Source organism: Mauremys reevesii, linkage group 24, assembly GCF_016161935.1.
Source record: "Mauremys reevesii isolate NIE-2019 linkage group 24, ASM1616193v1, whole genome shotgun sequence".
NCBI lineage: Eukaryota > Metazoa > Chordata > Testudines > Geoemydidae > Mauremys > Mauremys reevesii.
Window position 1 is genome coordinate 13443009 of NC_052646.1, and position 22780 is coordinate 13465788.

The window sequence follows — 22780 nt, forward strand, 5'->3', positions numbered from 1 at the left end:
ATCTTCTTTTCTCCAGACAAAACAAACCCAATTTTTTCAATCTTTTCTCAAAGGTCATGTTTTCTAGACCTATATTAATTGTTGTTGCTCTCCTCTGGGCTTTTTCCAGTTATCCACATCTTTCTTGAAATGTGGCCTCCCAGAACTGGGTACAATATGCCACTTGAGGCCTTATCAGTATGGAATAGAGCGTAAGAATGACACCTATACCCCGATATAACGTGACCCAATATAACACAAATTCGGATATAACACGGTAAAGCAGCGCTCCGGGGGATCAAAGAAAGTTCGATATAACGTGGTTTCACATATAACGCGGTAAGATTTTTTGGCTCCCGAGGACAGCGTTATATCGGGGTAGAAGTGTACTTCTCATGTCTTGCTTACAACACTCGTGCTAACATAGCCCAGAATGATGTTTGCTTTTTTTGCAACAGTGTTACACTGTTGACTCATATTTAGTTTGTGATCCACCATAGCCCCCAGGTCCCTTCCCACAGTGCTCCTTCCTAGGCAGTCATTTCCCATTTGTAGAAAGTGAAAGTCCAGTTATGCCAAAGGAACAAAGCTGTTGATCACAGATTTCATCCTGAAGCTTTTATCAATCTTTAACATACCCTCTATTTCAAGGATCAGCAACGCTTGAGGGTAATTTTAGATGATGGTAGGGACTTGACCACCCTGGCTTGTACCAAATACCCACATCTCCTTGAATTAAAGGCATCTCAGAGGAAATGACTATCTGTATAAGATAAAGGCCAATTGGACCCTGAAAGTGCTAACTGTCAACATAAATGACTCTGTCACCAAGAATGAATTTGATAACCTTTATGGCCGCTGAGAGTTTCTATAGATGGCATTAACCTTGTCACGGATGTCATGATTGCTGAGGAAGTGGCCATTGTGGCAGTGTCATGGGGTGCTCTACTCACATGCAGATGGCGCCTCCTTCTGACTGTTCTGGGGATTAGCTCTCTTCCAGGTCTAATGACTCCCCTTGCGGTCTCTCCCCCTATTGTCCTCTCTCTTTCACTCTGGGGCCCCTCTCTTGCTCCAGGAGCTGTAGCTTCCTCTTTGTGACTCATCCTTTGGCCAGTTCACTATAGGGTTGCCCCTTGCAGGGTATAGGGTCTCCCTGGACCCCCTGTCCAGGCAATGCCACTCTGTCAGTGGCTGGTAGGAGAACCTGGGCCTGCCCACTACTCTGGGTTCTGGACCAGGGACTCTACAACATGCAGCCATAGTCTAATCAGTCCCCAGCCTTGCTGCTGTCTCCCTGGGCTGCTTCCTCCTCTGCCTCCCACAAGCTTTCTTCTCCAACCTTCTCTCTTCTGGGTATGCTCTTCCCTCAGGGCCAGGCTCCCGGGGTCCAACTGCTTCCCTGCGTTCCCTCCTTCCCTCTCTAATACACAGACGGTGGCTGCAGACTTTCTGTTGCCAGCTTCCTGGCTTTATACTAGCTCAGGTCACACCCACTCAGCTGAACTTCATCCTCCAGTCAGGGGTTGCTCCTCCAGCCTAATCCCCTCACGTGTGGCCTGTCACACTAATTGGTTCCTTACTCAGCTTCCTTTGCCCTCTTGGGGCTGGTGTGGCGAGAGCACCCGATCACAGGCAGGCTATGGTGATGTTGGCAAAGGTTATGCTCAAGCCTTGAGGAGCTTTGGAACAAGGGTTTTCATCATGGAAATTGATCCAATTAATTATGTAGTATCTCCCCTTGTTGGAAGGCAGCTGAGTATATTGAAGATAAGAACTGAGACCTTGAATGTGATTTGATGTTCTATGGGGGCCAATGTAGGGAGCGGAGGAGAGGTGTGATGTGTTCACAGTGGACAGTCAGGGCCGGTGCAAGGAAGTCTCATGCCCTAGGTGAAACTTCCACCTTGCGCCCCCCCCCCGCTAACCCCGTCCCCCAGGGCAGCTAACCGAGCCCCCAACCCACGGAGCCCGCCACCCCCGCCCGGGAGGACCCCACAGCATCTACCCTCCCTCCGCAGCAGCTAACCCCGCCCGGGGAGATCCCCCTCCGTGGCAGCTAACCCCGCCTGGGAAGCCTGCCCCAGCTCACCTCGGCTCTGCCTCCTCCGCTGAGCACGCTGACGTCGGTCTAATTCTCCTCCCCTCCCAGGCTTGTGGCACCTATTGGAGGAGACTTAGAGCGGGGGCTGTGTGCTCAGTGGAGGAGGCAGAGTGGAGGTGATCTGGGGCGGGGAGCGGTTCCCCTGTGCGCCCCCACCCCGTAACTGCGGGTGGCCCTCCCCGTGCCCCCCCTCAGCTCACCTCCACTCCACCTCCTCGCCTGAGCGGGCTTTTAGGCGCCCTAGGCGGCCGCCTACTTGGCCTAAATGGTTGCACCGGCCCTGTGGACAGTGCTTCTGAGGAGATAAACTCCAGCATTCTGCACCAGCTGGTGTAAGAGCTGAAGGCTCTTTCCTCAGGTATGTCACTTGTTGCAGTCCAGCCAAGAGGCAACAAAGGCGTAAATAAAGGAAGCCTTTGACAGGATGGGATGGAATCTCACAGCCAACTGGTACTCCAGGCGAATTCTGTGCCAAAAAAATTCTGAACACAATATTTTATAATACTGCAAAATTCTGCATATTTATTTGTCAAAACAACACTATATCATCATGCCAATTTCAATTATTTTGGTAAATTATTTCAGAATACCTGTCAGCAAGTATGTCTGTAACAAAAATTCCACCAGGAGTACAGAGTTAAAAAAAAAACCTAGGACAATCCAGTATCCTGTTTCTCTGCCCCCTCCCCCAGAGCCCAGCCACAGGGCCCCCCCTAGCCCAGACACCCACACCCCTCCCCCAGAGCCCCACTGCCGGGCTCCCTGAACCCAGACACCTGCACCTCCTACCCCTCAGAGCCCAGGAATCCAGAGGGAGAAACTGCCTAATGCTGGGTTCTGGACTTGTATGGAGTTTCTGCACACCTCCTTCCTTAAGGCCATGCTGAGAACAAGGAAGCCTCCAGCTCCCTCCCCATCCTCCTGGTCCTCTATTTGTGAGCTGGGTTGTGCTGGGTCCAGTGGCCCCTAGTGGCAGCCAGCAGCTCTGCAGCCCATTTCGGGGGAAGGAAGGAAATTCTGTGCACATTAATTTCTGCACAAATTCTACATTGCGCGTGGCACAGAATTTCCCCAGCAATAAACTGGAGATGGTAGAAAGCATTACTCATGGGTGTTGTTATGTGAGAGCTTCTGTTAGGCAAGCTGAGCATCCTGCAGCTCAGATGCATCTTCTCTGCCTCTCTTCTTGATTCATACCCCATCTTTATTAATATTAATTATTTGGGAAACCCCTCTACATACCGTATATTTTGCAAACACGGGATGAAATTCCTCCCCATGAGAACTCCACTGGCCTCTCTGTTGGAGAATCTGTCCCATGATCAATTCCCCTGAGAAGCCTGTAGTTTACCTTGGAACAAATAGAACTTAACACATAGGGAATTGGTCAGACAGCAGAGGGTCAATGGAGAAGGATTCATGAGAAAAGTGGGGTTTAGGAGAGAGGGGGAGATGGAAAAGAAGTGGGAAACTATTTTGAGTGCAGGGGTTGTCATTATAAGGAGGTGTGGGCCAAACATGGGTGGAGGAGATAGGGATGGAAAAGAGAGAGGATCAGGAGGGAGGCAGGTGGGTGGATAAGGAGATGAGAGAAGAGATGCAGGCCAGAGTAACAATGTCAAGAGCTTGGAAGATGAGGATAAGTCATTCCAAAGTGAAATCTGGAGTCATGGGTCATTCTGGGTTTACTCCATGGTGTGAGCGAGAGCAGAATCTGAAAACGCGTTGTCCCCACCCCTGTCCAGTGTCCACTCCCACTTCTCACAGGGGAATGCTCTGTCTCGGACAGGTGGATGGGGTATTCCACAACCTCCCGGTGATCACGGCCAACAGGCGGCTCCAAGCATATCAGCATGGTACTAACATCCTGGTGCAAACTGACTTTGGCCTCATTGTGAGTTACGACCTGGTTTACCAGGCCAGAGTCACCATTCCACAGCGATACCAGGGCCACACATGTGGCCTGTGCGGGAACTACAGTGGACGGCAGGACAGCAAGTTCCTGCTCCCCAGTGGCAGGACATCCTCTGATGTGGCAGCATTTGGCTCTGCTTGGGAAGTCCAGGTCCCAGGAGCATCATGTGTAGACAGATGTGCTGGGAACAGCTGTCCAGTTTGTGAGGAGAGGAAGAAGGACGTCTTCAAACAGCGCCACTACTGCGGGTTGCTCACAGCCCCTGACAGCCCCTTCACTGCCTGCCACGGCACGGTCAGCCCCAGCGTGTATTTCAACAACTGCCTGTATGATCTGTGCCTGGGAAAGGGGGACTCCCAGGTCCTGTGCCAGAGCATCCACAGCTACGTGACGGCCTGCCAAGAGGCCAAGGTCACCATCCTGCCCTGGAGGAGCGCCTCCTTCTGCCGTAAGTCTGTGATACTGATGGAGCTCAGGTAGCCAAGGTGCACTGGGTGCGGGACAAAAGGGGAGAGGGAGACAGCATTTATGGGAACAAAATTCCAGAATTCTGGGATTCTTCATAGACTCTTTCAGTGTGAACCAACAACCTCAGGTGTCCTTGTCCCCTCCTTCCTGTGCTGTTCTCCTCTCCTTTATGTCTCTCTCCCTCTAGCCCGTGATATGAGATCTGTCCAACACATAACAATAATTATTCCTCTCTCCATTTAAGCTGCGAGCTGCCCTGCCAACAGCCACTATGAGGTTTGTGCTGACCTCTGCACTGTTGCCTGTGCTGGAAACATCATGGATTGCCCAGAGACCTGTGCCGAAGGCTGCCAGTGTGACAAGGGCTTCTTCTTTGATGGCCAGGGCTGTGTGACTCAGGAGATCTGTGGATGCTTTGAACAGGGGAGATACTACAAGGTACCACCTCAAGTGGTCTGGGTCTGATTTAATTTTTGCTTTATACACATCTTAAATCCTACACTAGTCAGGGAAAGGGTTTGCTATAATGGATCAGAGCACTGGCCCATCCAGCCTGGCATCCCAGCTCTGCTAGTACTCAATGCCCAAAGTTCCAAAAAAGGCAAGAAGATTAAACACACTTTGCTTGTTATGGAGAAACTGAGGCACAGAGGGGGCCGTGACTTGCTCATGGCCATGCTGTGAGCCAGGAGCAGAAGGCAGGATAGAACCTAGGCGTTGTTCCTGGCCCTCAGACCAGCACTTAACCCATTAGAATAATAGAATCATAGGGTGGAAGGGACCACAAGAGGTCATCTAGTCCAATCCCTTGCATTCATTGCAGGACTCATTGACAGAACAAGAAGCAATGGTCTCAAGTTGCAGTGCAGGAGGTGTAGGTTGGATATTAGGAAACACTGTTTCACTAGGAGGGTGATGAAGCACTGGAATGGGTTACCTAGGGAGGTGGTGGAATCTCCATCCTTAGAGATTTTTAAGGCCCAGCTTGACAAAGCCCTGGCTGGGATGATTTAGTCGGTGTTGGTTCTGCTTTGAGCAGGGGATTGGACTAGATGACCTCCTGAGTTCTCTTCCAACCCTGAGATTCTATGATTCTATGATTCTATCCAAAAGGCTTGTTACCCTATCAAAGAAAGCTATCAGACAGCCTTTAGACAGAGAAATAATGTTATGACACAAGATGCACATTCACACACCTCACCACAGAATTCTGGGTTTAGCACTGCCAGAAATATTATAAATAATTGTTTCCAGTTCCATTGCAATATTTCCCCTTTTCCAAACATCCCCTTAGCCCAGACAGACTGTCCTTATGAATGAGTGCCAGCAAAGCTGCATCTGTGTTCCGACCCGAGGGGTGACCTGCAAAGCCCACAGCTGCTCCAGAGGAGAAACCTGCCAGATCAGAGACGGCATTATGGGCTGCATCAGCAAAGGTAAAGGAGAGTCACTGATTGCAACATGACTGAGGGGTTATTGCACAAACAGTGAGTAAAATAGTTGTGATTATGTCTTCTCACCCTTTTCACTTTCTCTTCCCCTTTATTTAGCCATGAACCCTGAGCCATAATATTACAGAATTTCAATTTGAAAGATGAAAAGCCTTGTTGGGTCAGAGTGTCTGCTGAGTCCTGCTTCTGGCATGTGCAGCCGAGGAGGGTGGGCAGCTGTCAGGGAGCTTATTAAAACCTGGGGGCTGCTCAAAATGGAGCGAAAGAAGCAGGTGCCTGGAGCGTCCAACAGAAAGGGGCGGCAGCGCATCCGTTGTCAGGGCAGCACGTCCGGATCAGTGGCGGTGGCACTTCGGCAGCAGCTTAATCGGCCTGCTCCAAATCCGCAGCAATTCAGTGGCGGGTCCTTCACTTGCTGTCTTGCTCCTTGGTGGCACTTCAGCAGCACCTCGATCGGGTTCTTCTATTTTTTTTTCACCGCTTGGGGCAGCAAAAAAGCTGGAGCCGGCACTAGCCCTAAAGGGGCCATCAGTCAGCTGGGCACTGTCAGAGCCCATCACATCCCAGCCACTCTCCTTTGCCTGTTCAATGCTGTCCACAACATGCCCCTCTGGGCTGCACCACCTCTGTTGGGCATTGTGGGGAGGGAGACACAGGAGACCACTTTGCTGGCTGTACTCCAAGAAAGGTCTCGCCCAGGCAGGGATTTCCTCAGCAGGGGACTTGTGAGAGATTTGTGAAAGGTGCAAGGGAGTAGATAGATAGATAGGTACAGTGTATGGGGATGGATGGATGGGTAGGTAGATAGATAGATAGATAGATAGATAGATAGATAGATAGAGGGGATGTAGGGGGATAGATATATCAAATGATCATTCAGTACATTTCACAAACAGGCTATATTAAGAAGTAGGATTCCAAGGACATTAAATATCATCCTGGTTTTCACACCACCCTCAGCCCCGACTCTGCTCTCATATATAACTGATTGTTCTGGTGTTTCTTGTCTTTCCCCACTAGTTATTCCATCCTGCAGTGTGGTTCGCTGCAGGGAAGGAACTATCTGCAAGATGATAAATGGGCAGCCAGAGTGTGTGCCAGTCTCTCGGGGCACGTGCTGGGCCGGGGGATACTTGCATTACCACACCTTCGATGGACAGGCGTATGATTTCCACGGCACCTGCAACTACACGGTGGTCAAGACCTGCAGGGATGCCTCCGTCCTACCCTCCTTCCATGTCACGGCCAAGAACGAGAACAGTGGGAACACACAGGTTGTCTACATTTGGTCAGTGACTGTCCAGGTGGATGGAGTCACCATCACAGCAGCCAGGGCTGAGGTCGGCTTTGTGTGGGTGAGTGCTGGGCACGCACATCCACCCTGCTCCTATGCCCACCCTGTAGGCTTTCCTAAATAGAGGGCAGGAAACTGCACCCCCGACCTCCACGTAGAATTGCAAGCTAGACAACGTCTGGCATGGTCAGTACCTCAAAAAAAATACCCCAAGGTGTTGCAGTGGGTATTATCATTGATTTAGTAGGTGCTCTGCCACTGTATCTGTGCTGTGCCCCCTGTACCAGCACTTTGATAGGGGGTGCTGTGCTATTTAGATGTGCAGGTATCTCAGTAGCAGGACCTTTCTCCTGAGTTAGTATTAAGCCCAATGCCCAGCAGGACACTGGTGAGACCTCTGTGGTAGGGAGCGGTCTGGGAACCAAGTACAGAGCACTCTCCCCTTGCTGTCGGTGCTGACCCCAATGCCCATCATGTCACTAGCGGGTGCTGTGTAGCAGGGAGTGGTTCGGGAGTCAGTTGGGGGTGCTTTCCTGTCAGAGTTGCACTGATCCTAATCTGGTACTAGAGGGTGCTGTGCTGAGGGGAGCAGGTTGGGTGGCTCAGTGTGGGGAGCTGTCAGCTCTGTCACAAGCACATAGGATCTACACACCAGATAAAGTGTAGATTGGAGCATTCAGTCATGACACATCCCACAGCATGTCGTGCAGGAGCAGGGCAAATCCCAGCTCCACAGAGTCCATCCTTCTACAAATTCCCCAGCAGTTTCTAATGTAACAAGGATTCCTCTGGGATCCCCCCTGAGGAGAATCCCCACTCTTGGATCCAGGAGGACACTGCCTGAACTCTAAGATATGGGGAAACTCTGAGGCACATCTCGGCAGCTCAGGGCCTTTGTACTTACAGAGCCATCTCCAACCTGAGGTACCTCAGGAGCCCCAGAACATTGTAGTCAGCTCCTTGAGACTTCTCGCCCCTCAAGTGATGCTGCTAACAGCTCTCACCAACACAGCCTCCTCTCCCAGTTGAGCCACTCCCTAACAGCTCTAACCAATGCAGTCCCTGTCATTTACAGCAACTCCCAGCAATTCTTATCGCCAGCCCTTTCATCTACAATGGGCAATACGGAAATCACGGGTCCACTATTGGAATTGTTTGGAAAAAATCCAACTACCTCAAAGGGGGTTCCAAAGAGAATGGATCTAGACCAGGGGTAGGCAACCTATGGCACGTGTGCCGAAGGCGGCATGCAAGCTGATGTTCAGTGGCACTCACACAGCCCGGGTCCTGGCCACCGATCTGGGGAGATCTGCATTTTAATTTAATTTTAAATGAAGCTTCTTAAACATTTTTAAAACCTTATTTAGTTTACATACAACAATAGTTTAGTTACATATTATAGGCTTAGAGAAAGAGACCTTCTAAAAACATTAAAATGTATTACTGGCACGTGAAACCTTAAATTAGAGTGAATAAATGAAGACTCGGCACACCGCTTCTGAAAGGGTGCCAACCCCTGATCTAGACTGTTCAGTGGTACCTGATGACAGAACAAGGAGTAATGGTCTCAAGTTGCAATGGGGGAGGTTTAGGTTGGACATTAGGAAAAACTTTTTCACAAGGAGGGTGGTGAAGCACTGGAATGGGTTACCTAGGGAGGTGGTGGAATCTCCTTCCTTAGAGGTTTTTAAGGTCAGGCTTGACAAAGCCCTGGCTGGGATGATTTAGTTGGGTTTGGTCCTGCTTTGAGCAGGGGGTTGGACTAGATGACCTCCTGAGGTCCCTTCCAACCCTGATATTCTAGAATTCTAAATAGCAATGGAACCAACTCATAATTTTCAATGAATCTGGACTCAAATCTGAACCAATATTAAATTATAGCATCATACTAGATAGAGCTGACTGGAGAAAGTTAATTCCATTTTGGAGAGGATTTCAATTATTTGAAAATTAGCTTCATTCTGATATGGAATGAAAACCAAAAATTACTAAATTTTCTGGGAAGGGGAATGGAGTCCTGGGTCCAGGCCAGTCTTTGAAATCTGCTTGGTTTCCATCAAAATGTCATTGAAAAAAAACCATCTCCTGAAAACATTTGGATTTTGAAGAATAGGCAAATACTAGTGAAAAACTGTATCTGAGAAGAGGTCACTTTGTAAATGCACTCTATTGTGACCTTTGCCCTTTCTTTCTCACTGAAAAGGTGAATAACAACAGGGTCCACTTACCCATCTCCCTGAACAATGGGGCCCTTCGGCTCTATCAGAGTGGCACCTCCCTTGTCCTCCGCACCAACTTCAACCTCAGGGTGTACTACGACTGGAACAACCACCTGAGGATCACCGTCCCTAATAACTTCTCAGACAGCCTGTGTGGCCTGTGCGGCAACTATAATGGGGACCCCGCCGATGACTTCCGGACCCTGGACGGGGACCAGGCTCCCAGTGTCGCCGCCCTGGGGAAAAGCTGGGCAGTGGAAGATGAGGATCAGTTTTGCTGGCATGATTGCATTGGAGGTTGTAGGCCCTGTGACCCCAGCATAACCAGAAAATACAAGGAGGAGGCCTCATGCGGCCTGATAGCCAAGGTCTCAGATGGGCCCTTCAGCCAGTGCCACAGCAAGGTGGATCCCACAGTCTACTTGGACAACTGTGTGTACGATCTGTGCCACAACGAGGGCTACAGGAAGGCCCTGTGTGAGGCCCTGAAGGCCTACGCGGATGCCTGCCAGCTGGAGGGGGTCAGGATTGGGGAATGGAGGCAGCTGGCCAGATGCCGTGAGTACAGATTTTGTATGCCAAGGTCTACGGTCTGCTAGTTAGACTGGGGAGCCTGGGGCTCAGCACTCTTCAGTTCTAGCCCTAGTTTTGGAAGTAGGGTTGCCAACTTTCTAATCACAGAAAACTGAATACACTTGTCCTGCCCCCTGCCCTGTCCCTTCTCCGAGGCCCCAACCCCTGATCACTCCATCCCGCCCCAACCCCTGCTCACTCTCTCCAACCCTTGTTCATGCGCTTATTTTCACTAGCCTGGGGCAGAGATTGGAGTGCAGGAGAGGGAGAGAGTAAGGGCTCTGGACTGGGGGTGCGGGCTCTGGGGTCGGGCCATAAATGAAGTTTTCAGTGTGCGGGAGGGAGCTCCGGGCTGGGGCAGGGAGTTGGGTTGCAGGAGTGGGCTCAGGGCTGCGGCAGGGGGTTGGGGTGTGGGAGGGGATGCGGGGTGCTCTCTGGGTGGTGCTTATCTCAGGCAGCTCCTGGGAAGCAGCGATATGTCCCTCCTGCTTGGAGGCAGCCATGGGGTTCTGCATGCTGCTCCTACCCCCAGGCGCCGCCCCTGCAGCTCCCATTGGTCGTTCCCAGCCAATGGGAGCTGTGGAGCTGGCACTTGGGGTGGGGGCAGAGCTAGGAGCCCCCGTGGCCACCCCTGAGCTGGAGGAACATGTCGCCGTTTCCCAGGAGCTACATGGAGTCGGGTAGAGAGCCTGCCCACCCCGCTGCACCACCAACTGGAATTTTAACGGGTCAGTCAGCACTGCTGACCAGAGTCACCAAGGTCCCTTTTCGACCGGGTGTTCTGGTTGAAAAATGGGCACCCAGAAACCCTATTTGGGAGGGACCGTGATCAAGTGATTTGGGACTGAGCAGTGATTGGGAAATCAGAACTCCTGGATTCTATTGTACACACAGTCCATGGTCTGTCCATGGTAATGCTAAGGTGCCTGTGTAGTTTTGTAGTCTAGATTTGCCCTTAGTTATGTGATGCACAGACACAGCAGTAATTGAATCAGTTTTACATGTCCACACTCTGCTCCTTGTGTCAGTGATGCACGTCCTCACCAGGAGGTCTTGCACCAATTTAACTGTGAGTGTGGGGCATTGTGGGATGGCTTCTGAAAGACAGCAACTGTCAATGTAATCAGTGTATTGTCTACATCTACACCTACATCTACATCAACCAAAGTGCTATGCCTTTCCCGGAGGTGGAGTTATTAAGTCAGTGTAGTGGGCGAGTTACAGAGGTGGGAGCTACATTTTAGTGTAGACCCCTACAGAATTAGGTTGACATAAGCTGTCCTACATCAATCTAACTCTGTAGTGTAGACCAGATCTCCGTCTGAGCTCTTTGGTTAGACTCCAGGTGAGAGCCCTGACTCCTGCCAGCAGCCAACCCTTATTTCCCCACGTCACGTTTCCCAGTCCTTTGTTCTCGAGCTGGAGGATTTTTGCTCCATGGCCTTGCTGAGAGGCCAGGAAATCCATCCACCTTGGAGTCGTTTATTACTAGGTGTCAATGTCCTGTGACTGCATTTGCCATTATCTTCTGGATTCTCCACTGATATGGGGTCCCTCTTGGCCAGTCCTTTTTAGTGCCCCATCCAGCGGAGACAGCTAGGTGACATTCATACCGATGTTTCTTAGGCCATGTCTAAACTAGGAAGCTTAGAGTGGCACAGCTGTATTGATACATCTGTGCCACTGTAAGATCACTCGTGTAGCCGCGTGATGCTGATGGGAGAGAGCTCTCCATCAGCATAATAAAACCAGGTCAATGAGTGGCGTTAACTTTGTTGGCAGGAGAGCATCACCCACCCCAACATAGCGTTCTGCACACAAGTGTTTATGCCAGCAAAACTTGTGTCGCTCAGGGGTGTGTGTGTGTTTTCACACCCGAGTGACAAAAGTGTTGCTGACATAAGTGCTCAAGTGGACATGACCTTAGCTTGCCCTGGGAGCAAAAAGTCATTTTGGACACACTGGGTAACGAAGATGGCATATGGGAAAACTGAGGCACACATAGAGGTTATAAAAATAGTACGTACATTCCTCCCTTCATCACAGCCTGTCACTTTGAGTATCTAACCTCCACTGCTAACACATGGATGGCTGAGGTAAAATGATGCCAGTTTTTAAGTGACTCTTCCTACTATGTGCCTGATCCTGTCAGGGGCTAAGCACCTTCTACAACATACTGAGCCCCCTCAGCCAATGTTGAGGTCACTGGGATTTGAGGGCTCGAAGAGCCCCACAAGATACGTCCCTTTCTGTCTATTTTAAATATTGCTTTTGCGTGGAGAGGGTTTGCTGCTAAATCTGTGGGTCCTTCACTCCCCAGCCATGGAGTGCCCCCTGGAGAACAGCCAGTACCAGCTCTGTGGAACAGCCTGCCCAGCCACGTGTGTGGACCAGTCAGCCCCCAGCAGCTGCCAAGACCCCTGCGTGGAAAGCTGCCAGTGCAAGGATGGGTTTGTGCTGAGCCAGGGCAAATGCATCCCCAAGAGCAGCTGTGGATGCCTGTTTGAGGGGCGCCCCTATGCCCCCAGTGAGAGTTTCTGGGTCGATGAGGCATGTGGGACACGGTGCATGTGCAACGCAGCCACTAGACAAGTCAAATGCGTGCCTGCTATGTGCAAACGTTCAGAGAGATGCGGGCTAGTGAACGGCGTACGGGGCTGTTACCCCTCCAGCTACGCCACCTGCTCTGTGACAAGGAATCTGCACTATGCCACCTTTGATGGACAGAGATATGACTTCCAAGGCACCTGCCGCTACCAGCTCACGGCTCTGTGCAAGAAGGCGGAGGGACTGGTGGACTTTGAGGTCTACTTCCAGGAAAGCAATACTGGTCCTGTGCAAATCAAGGTCTATGAGACTGACATCAGGGTCAGCAATCAATTCCCTGGGAAAATCATGGTGAGTTTCAGAAATTACAGCTAGTGTCTAAAACATTTCTGGAAAGTTGCCTGTGAAATCAGAAGTTGGTTGCAGAAAGTGCACGGAAGGATTTTAAAAAACAGGTCAAATATTAACTGGATTCTGATGTGAATGGGAAGCCAGTGGAGAAGCTAGAGGGCTGGGGTGATCTGGTTAAACTTTGTCTTTGTGAGAAGGTGTCACTAGTATCCAGCATATGTGGGAACTGGGAGATTTGGGGCTCAGAGAGGAGGGAACAGCAATAGCCAGTGTCAGAAAAAAGGAAAGTCTGGTTGGAGGATCCTGCCCAGTCTGGGGAGCTGGACTCGGGCAGGCCGTAGAGGAGGGAGCAGGTCAGCCTGGAAGAAGATTTCAGCAGCAGTAGATGGGCCAGAGCTCTGTGCTGGAGCCAGAGGTTCCACCACGAGTGAGCGATGTTTCATATCCCATGTGTCTTGCTTTTACAGGTGAACAGTTTCCTGATTACTCTTCCCTTCAACCTCGATGATAAGAAAATCACTATGTATAGAAAGGGCTGGGCCACAGTGATCCAGACAGACTTTGGTCTCACCGTTACCTATGCTGGGTGGTCAGGACGCACCACGGTGATTCTGCCAGTCACCTACGCGGGAGCCGTGTGTGGTCTGTGTGGCAATTTTAACAGTGACAGTGAGGATGACATGCTCATGAGGGATGGCACCCTGGCACCAAATCCCATCAGCTTTGGCCAGAGCTGGAAGCTGGGCGACCTCCCGGGTTGCTCTGCAGTAACGATACCACCATGCGCAAGTGTAGAGGCTATTGAAAAACAACAACGAGGTAGCAGAGGGCAGTGTGGGCTCATCTTATACCAGAGTGGCCCTTTCAGAGGATGTCACAGCAAAGTGGACCCCCATGGATACTTCATAGACTGCGCGTATGGCTATTGCGTCCTCAGTGGGCGGGAGAGTAATGTCTGCCAGGCCGTTGCTGGCTATGCTGAGGCATGTCAGGAAGCTGGAGCTATGGTGCGTCCCTGGAGGACTACGAAATTCTGCTGTGAGTCCCCCATGTTCACCGCTGCCTGCTCCTTGGGGATCATTAGTTCTTGTTGGCTGGTAGATGTGGATCTAAACACTGCAGAACATTTTTAACAGACAAAGGTCTCTCTCAGCAGGCTGGGTTCAGCAGTCATAGTGGCCTTGGCAGCTGCACCGTGGGCTAGGGAAACACTTCTAGGAATGTAGTTTGCTCTCCATGGCCAGTCCAATCCTTGCCTTCCCTTCTGAGATTGGGACATAATCAGAGCTGGGACTCAGGGTGGCTACTAATTGGGATGTTTGTTCATTAGGAACTGGGCTGGGAACCCACCAACTCATCCCACACAAGCCATCAGTTGGGAATGAATTTTAACTGGTACTGACCTGGATTCAAAACAAAAAGCCAGTAGTGAAACAATAAAACAATAAACCAAATTAGAAGCCATCATAGGAGAGAGATTATCTGTATCCCATCTCCTGGCCTCTGTGAGGCAACCAGTTCATCAGACCTGGGACCCCATTACAGATGGTGCCTTTTATTAATTAACCAAACCAAGGAAATAGAAAATTAGGAGCTTGAATGAAATTGCATGTTCTGTGATGGTTCATTGCACACATTGCTAACGCACTATGTGAGCTAACTCTTTGTCTAATTACAGCTCCGTCCTGTCCCCCAAACAGTCACTATGAATTCTGCAGCACCAGCTGCGATCTGACATGCAGCAACCTCTATGCCCCGGTGCAATGCATGACCCGGTGTAAGGAAGGCTGCGTGTGTGACGAGGGCTTTGTTCTCAGTGGTGACTGCTGCGTCCCCATTTCCCAGTGCGGATGCCTCCACAGGGGAATTTACTACCAGGCTGCAGAGACCTTCCACCCGAGCGGTTCATGTGAGGAGCAGTGCGTGTGTCAGGCTGGTGGGGAGGTTGTGTGTAAGGCATTCTCCTGTGGCACTGGTGAGGAATGCGGGTTGGTGGACGGCATCCAGAAATGCCACCCATTTGGATCTGCGACCTGTTCTGCCACTGGCCATCCCCACTACCTCTCTTTCGATGGGGTCTCCTTTGACTTCCAAGGCACCTGCACCTACATCCTGGCCAAGACCTGCACCGATGCCCGTGACCGTACACCATTCACTATCAGCGTAGAGAAAGATTGGGGCACCAGGAACATTTCCGTGGCCAAGTTGGTGTCCATTCAGGTGTATGGGATCACACTCATCCTGCTGCAAAACAAACAGGGGCTCGTCATGGTAAGTTCTCCACATTCTCATGGACAGAGATTTTATTCTAGTCTACACAGGTTTGTTTGCAGTTTGTCCAACTCTCTAATGCCCCCTCGTGGCAAAGGTTGCGCTGCAGGTGGTCTGCCTCAGCTTCCCCTCTTGGGCTCCTCAATAGATCAGAAGACAAGTTGAATAACAGCCGCCATCCTTAGGATTATTAAATTAGCAAACATGCAAAATAAAGTTTTCAAGTCCATCCATTTTTCTCCATACCAGGTCACTCCGAGGTCTTTGCTGTCTGTATTCGTGCTTCCCAAATTTCAAATTTCCCAGCTGGAGTCTATTCACTCCCATCAGCCTCTTGATTCTCTTCTGTTCTACCTGAGAACTCTCTCTGCAGGGCCAGCCTCCCATCTTCCTCCTACTGCTCATATAGGGGAATCAGGTGGTTCCTGCTCAGGTGTGCCTCCTTAGTTAATCAGGGTTGGCTGGCCTACTGGCCTTCAAGGACAAGCCACCCTCTTACAAATTCTTATAAAATGCACATCCATGTAGTATTTCAGCGCCTTCTAGCAACATACTAATTAACTTAACCAACTCTCAACCTATCACCAGGAGGAGATGTGCGTGCAGGGGAGAATTTTGTATTGGATTTACCTTTAAAAGTTATAAATATGCACTCACATTGCCTTATTTATGTGTGTGTTAGAGACAGCAGGTCAGAGAAACACACCTTGCACTTGGGGAGGAAATGGGGAGGTTTGTCAGGGTCCTTTGATCCTGAGGGAGTTCATTCTCCAGTCTCGAACTGCTCACCAGTAAAGCTCCATCTCCTGCATAGGCAAACTTTACCCTTATTATTCCAGAAGAAGGAAGTGGTCAGCTGTGATCTTCATCCTGGAGGTTTAATTGATCTTTTAGATACCTAGGGCCCAGGCCATTGAGTGTCTTGAAGGTAAGGTGTGAGAGCTTGAACTGAATTCAGTGTTCTCTTTGGAAGGCAGCAGAGGGAGCAGAGGACAGTTTTGATGTGATCTCAGTAGTTCGTGCTGGTGAGGAGACACTTCTGTACCTGATAGAGATTCTGGAGTGCTGAAGGGTTCGTGGTATATCACATTACTGTAGTCCAGAAGAGAGGTGATGAAGGCATGAAATAATTGATGCCAGATCATCATCCATCAGGATGGGATAGAGTCTCCTGCCAACTGGAGATGGTAGGAAATATTGCTCATGGATGCTGCTATGTCAGAGCTTCATTTGGGTAAGCTGAGCGTCCTCTTAGCTCAGCTCAATCTTCTTTGCCTCCCTTCTTGGTTTATACACCATGTTTCTGGGAATTAAAGATTTGGGGAACCCTCTACACATAATTCACATTTTTGCAAACATGGAATAAACTTCCTCTCCATTATAACTCCATTGGCTCTGTGTTGAAGAATTTCTCCCATGATGCATTACCCTGAGAAGCCTGCAGTCTAACTTGGGTTAAATACAACATGTGGTAAATTGGTAGAGATAGGAGAAGAAGGCAAGGGGTGAAGGAATGAGGTGTCACCAGGGCAGTGGGTGTTTAGGAGAGAAGGGGAGATAGACAAGAAGTAGGAGAGTGTTCTGTGGGCAGGAGCTCACATGAAAAGGAGGGGCAAGCCAAACATGGTTGGAGAAAATAGGGATGGTAAAGAGAGAACCCGGAGGGAGATGAGGTGAAGGGGAGAGGAGAGAAGAGTCGTAGACTAGGGCGACAATGTGAAGACCTTGAAAGGTGAGGACAAGTCATCCCAAAGTGAAATCTGGAGTCATTCTGATTTATGCCATATGTCAGTGAGAGCAGAATCTTGCCTGTGTACCTGCTTGCCCGTGCTTACAGGGAATGTTCTCTCTCTTTCAGGTGAACGGGGTGTCCCACAACCTCCCAGTGATTGTGGCTGATGGGCGACTTAGAGCGTATCGACATGGCACAAACATTCTGGTGCAAACCAACTTCGGCCTCACTGTGAGCTACGACCTGGTTTACCAGACCAGGGTCACCATCCCAGGAAACTACGAGGGCCACATGTGCGGCCTGTGCGGGAACTACAATGGACAGGAAGATGAGGAGTTCTTGCTCCCTGATGGCAGGATAGCCTCTGATGCAGCAGCATTTGGCTCTGCTTGGGAAGTCCAGATCCCAGGAGCATCCTGTACAGACAGATGTGCTGGAAACAGCTGTCCAGTTTGTGAGGAGAGGAAGAAGAACGTCTTCAAAGGGCACAACTACTGTGGGCTGCTCACAGACCCCGACGGCCCCTTCACAGCCTGCCACAGGATGGTTAGCCCCAGTGTGTATCAGAGCAACTGCCTGTATGATCTGTGCCTGGCCAATGGGGATGCACAGGTTCTTTGCCAAAGCATCCACAGCTACGTAACGGCCTGCCAAGAGGCCGGGGCCTCCATCCAGCCCTGGAGGAACACCTCCTTCTGCCGTAAGTGTGCTGATAGTGTAGGAGCTCTGGGATGCACTGGGGAAGGGAGAGGGTCTGTGTTACTGGGCATCTTGTTCCAGGCCTCTGGGTGTCTTCTGGAACTGTTCTGGGTGGGAGCCAACAATCTCATGTTCCTTTCTAAAGGTGCCCTGTTCCTCTCCTCCCTGTCCTGCTCTCCTCTCCTTCGTGCCTGTCCCTCTACACCGTAGTGTGAGATCTTTCCAGCCATCCATTATTTCTCTCTCTATTTAAGCTGTGAGCTGCCCAGTTCACAGCCACTACAAGGTCTGTGCCGACCTCTGTACCACCACCTGCTCTGGACACATCATGGACTGCCCGAAGATCTGTGTTGAAGGCTGTGAGTGTGACGATGGCTTCTTCTATGACGGCCAGGGCTGTGTGACTGCAGAAAGCTGTGGGTGCTTCGAGCGTGGGAGATATTACAAGGTACCGCCCCCTCCTAGAGATTCTGGGTCTGATCTAATTTTTGCTCTGTCCACATCTTAATCCCTACACTGGTCAAGAATATAAGGTTTGCTATACTGGATCAGAGCATTGGCTTCCCTCTCTGCTAGTATCTAATGCTCAAAATGCCAAAAAAAGGCATAATGCCCTGTGCCTGTTGTGGGGAAACTGAGGCACAGATAGGCGCAGTGACTTGCTCAAGGCCACCTAGGATGGAATTGGTTTCTCTGGAGGTTAAAATCTAGGAATTGTTCCTGGCCTTAATCCCAGTCCTCAGCCCATTAGACAGCCTTTCTCTCTAAAGGCAAGAGGAAATAATATTATGACATAATGGACATTTTTATAGATACATAGATTCTAAGGCCAGAAGGCTCTATTGTGATCATCTAGTCTGCCCTCCTGCATAACCCAGGCCAGAGAGCTGCCCCAATATCATTCTGAGAGCACATCTGTTAGAAAACCACATCCACAGCTCTGGGTTTAGCACTGTCAAAAATTATTTTAAATAATTGTTTCCAGTTACATTCTGTTATTTCCTATTTTCCAAACGTTCCATTAGCCCAGAGAGACCATCCTGACTAATGAGTGCCAGCAAAGCTGCACCTGCGTTCCTGCTCGAGGGGTGACTTGTAAAGCCCACAGCTGCTCCCAAGAAGAAATCTGCCAGATTAGAGAGGGCGTCAGGGCCTGCATCAGCAAAGGTACAGGACAGTCATTGTTTGATACATGCCCTGAAGGGTTATTGTACCAGGAGCGAGTAAGCAGCTGTGGTTATGTCTCCTCACCTTTCTCACTCTCTCTCCCCCTTCATTTAGCCTCGAACTCTGACCCGAAATAGTATAAAATTTCAACTGGAAAGATGGGAAGACTTGTTGGGTCTCTCCAGCAGAATCGGGTGGGCAACTCTGAGGGAGCTGAGCACACTCTGTGATTCTCTCCGTGGGCACAGCCTGGGGGCTGCTATAAACACAACACCCTGGCTACATACAGTCCCATAGGGACCATCAGTCAGCTGGGCAGTGTCAGAGCCCATCACCTCTCAGCCACTCTCCTTGCCTGCTCCACACTGGATGTCTGCTTGGGCCTAATATTTGAGGAGCCCAAGCCCGAGAAGGTCAGGTCATTTTCTGACCCAGCCTGACACTTCCAATGAAACTGAATGAGCGCCATGGCCACCTCCCACCCATGGGGTTGGCACCAGGCGTAGCTCTAGTTTTTTTGCCCCCCCAAGCACAGCAGGCAGGCTGCCTTCTGCAGCTGTGGGACCGAATCCGTGGGACCGGCGGATCTCCCGCAGCCTGACTGCCGCCCTCGCAGGGACTGGCAGGGCGCCCCCCGTGGCTTGCAGCCCTAGGCACGCGCCTGGGGCATTGGTGCCTGGATCCACCGTTGGTTGGCATGGTGGTGGCTATGTACTCTGTTCCTGCCATCCGCCATCCCTGGCTGCAGTGTGTGGGCTCTGGGGCAACTCCCTCACTCCACAGTATGTATAAGGCAGCCATGACGCAGTGCTAGTAGGAGCTGGGCATGCAGCCACCTCCGCGCTGACCCCACAGGTAGGGTGGCCAACTCTCTCATTTGTGAAAACTGTACACTGAGCGCCGGAACCTCCCCTGTCTCCCTGCTCCACCTCTTCCCCCAAGGTTCTACCTCTTGCTCCACCTCTTTCCCTCAAGGCCCTGTCCCCTGATCCTCTTCCCTCACCCACTGTCGCTCACTGTTCTCTCAACCCCACGTCCCCCAGACAGCTGAGCAGGGTTCTAGGGGTGGAGGGGTGACTGGGGCAGGACGTTGGAGAGAGAGCAGGGCTCCGGGGGTGAGGGGGTGACTGGGGCAGGGTTGGGGAGGGAGAGCCATGCTCGGGGCAGGATGGGGAGCTGCTGGTATGCTGGTACCTTTCTCTGCCGGAGCTGTTGCTGAGTGCTTCTCCAGGCTCCAGCAGCAGCTTCTACTCTCCCCCTCCCCTGGATGGCAGAGGTGGGTTACTTCAGGTAACTGGACTTTTAGTCAGGGCCGGCTCTAGGCCTTTTGCCGCCCCAAGCAAAAAAAATTTTGGCTGCCCCCCGTCCCAGCCCTGGGCTCCCCACCCGCAATTCCCTGCTGCCCCAGCACTGGGCTTCCCCCTTTCCCCCCCACCAGTGCCCTCCCTCCACCCCCCTGCCGCCCTAGCCCTGGGCTTCCCTCCTTCCCCCCCACCAGTGCTCCCCCCACACACCTCCTGCCGCCCCAGACCTGGGCTCTCCCCCCCCGCACCTGCACCCTCCTTCCACCGTAGCCCTGGGTCACTGGTAACTCGCTCCCAGGGTGGGTCATTCAGCAGGAATTTTGGATGTGCACAAAACACAGACAGGATTGATTCCCATATGGTTACAGAGCTGCAGTAAAGTGGAACAATTTTCAGCTTGTGTGATTGGAGGATATCTGGATGCATATTATAAGACTGTCCTCCATAAATGAGGAAAAGTTGAGGTGTCTTTATTATTCTTTTGTTCCACTCTTTCTTTCTATGGGGAATTTGCCAATGCAATATCACTGTCTTCCTTTTAAACAAACAAACAAACAAACAAAAAGGCAATGGCTGTTGAAATGAGCAGTTCCAGTCCTAATAACCACTGGGAAGCATTTCTTGCTCAATTTTATCCTACTTTTTATACAGCAAGTTACAGTGGATCAGTATATTTGATTTGGAAGAAATGAAGTAACAGCTGCCCAAACTGAGCTTGAGCACTCCTGAATTTTGAGGTGTTCAAACCTGAAAGGCAGGTGCTGTGTGTGTGTGTGGGGGGGGTCTGTGGGCTCCGCAGGGGAGCACGGCAGCATGTATGCAGCAGCGTGTCTGGCGCTGCGTGGAGCCAGACATGCTGGTCTGAGTGGCACGGTAAGGGGGCTGGGGGTTGGAGAAGGGGTACGGGGTTCCGGGGGTAGTCAAGAGACAGGGAGGGTTGGATGGGGTGGAGGTTCGGGGGCAGTCAGGGGACAGGCAGCGGTTGGATAGGCATGGGAATCCCAGGGGTTTGTCAGGGGACAGGTAGGGGGTGGGGTCCTAGGGGTGAAGTTGGGGGGGGGTCTCAGGAGGGGGCAGTTGGGGACAAGGAGAAGGGAGGCTTAGATGGGGGGTGTGGTCCCAAGGGGCAGTTAGAGGCAGTGGTCCCGGGAGGGGGCAATCAGGGGACAAGGAGCAGTGGCTCTTAGATAGGTGGTGGGGTCCTGGGGGGCAGTCAGGGGCAGGGGTCCCAGGTGGGGGTGATCAGGGGACAGGGAGCGGGAGGGGGGTTGGATGGGTTGGGGTTGCTGTGGAGGGCAGTCGGAGGGAGTGGATGGTGGCAGGGTGGGGCTTCCCTCCCCGTGGAGTGTCCTGTTTTTTGAATGTAAAATATGGTCTCCCTACCATTCACAGTGCAACTCTCCACTCACAGCACGCTGCTGCATGAGGTCCCCCTCCTTCCTTTCCAGTTGGTAGTGGCCAAGGAAATGCTGGGAAATGTAGTTCTTTCCCTGCTCCAGGGCTGGCTCTATAGGCAGGGAGCTAACCAAGGAACTACAGCTCCCAGGGCCCCCTGTTGGTTCTCAGCTCCCATGCTGGATCCTTGCCGCCCCTGCAAATGGGCTGCCCCAAGCAGGTGCTTGCTTTGCTAGTGCCTAGAGCCAGGGGTGAGCTGGAGCCGGTTCGCACCGGTTCGCGCGAACCCGTTGTTAAATTTAGAAGCGGTTTTAGAACCGCTTGTTAACTAGCTTCCCTGCGAGGGAAGCTTTGATGGGCTCTGCCTGGGAAGCCTGTAATTCCTCCTCCCGGCCACCGGGGGGCGCTGCGCTGTGCTGCGAGAGCCATGTGAGCTGCCTCCTGGCCCTGTTGCTGCTCCTGCTCTTTGGACCTCTGGCCCTGGGGCTCCTGCTGCTGCCTGGTGAGTCCCCGGCTGCTCCTAGCTGCTCCCAGCCCCCCCGGTGTGAGTGTCTGCGCCCCTCCCCCACCTTCCCTGCCCCCAGCCAGCCCCTGCCCCACCCCCTGCCCACAGCCGCCCCCTGCCCCGCCCCCTGCCCACAGCCGCCCTCTGCCCCCAGCCAGCCCCTGCCCCCAGCCAGCCCCTGCCCCACCCTCTGCCCCCAGCCAGCCCCTGCCCCACCCCTGCCCGCAGCCGCCTCTGCCCACAGCCAGCCCCTGCCCGCAGCCACCCTCTGCCCGCAGCCGCCCCAGCCACCCCTGCCCCAGCCACCCCCAGCCACCCCTGCCCCCAGCCACCCCCTGCCCGCAGCCAGCCCCTGCCCGCAGCCACCCCAGCCACCCCTGCCCCAGCCACCCCTGCCCGCAGCCAGCCCCTGCCCCCAGCCACCCCAGCCACCCCTGCCCACAGCCAGCCCCTGCCCGCAGCCACCCCAGCCACCCCTGCCCCCAGCCAGCCCCTGCCCGCAGCCCCCCACAGCCACCCCTGCCCGCAGCCGCCTCTGCCCCAGCCAGCCCCTGCCCCACCCCTGCCCACAGCCACCCCAGCCACCCCTGCCCGCAGCCACCCCTGCCCACAGCCAGCCCCAGCCAGCCCCTGCCCACAGCCGCCCTGCCCCAACCCCTGCCCACAGCCGCCTCTGCCCGCAGCCTCTGCCCCAGCCAGCCCCTGCCCACAGCCAGCCCCTGCCCGCAGCCACCCTCTGCCCACAGCCGCCCCAGCCACCCCTGCCCCAGCCACCCCTGCCCACAGCCAGCCCCTGCCCGCAGCCA

General features: G+C 52.4%; 1 pseudogene; it reads left to right on the forward strand.

Moving 5' to 3' along the window:
- Positions 1-22780, forward strand: part of LOC120390528 — a 146137-nt pseudogene that overhangs the window by 11888 nt on the left and 111469 nt on the right.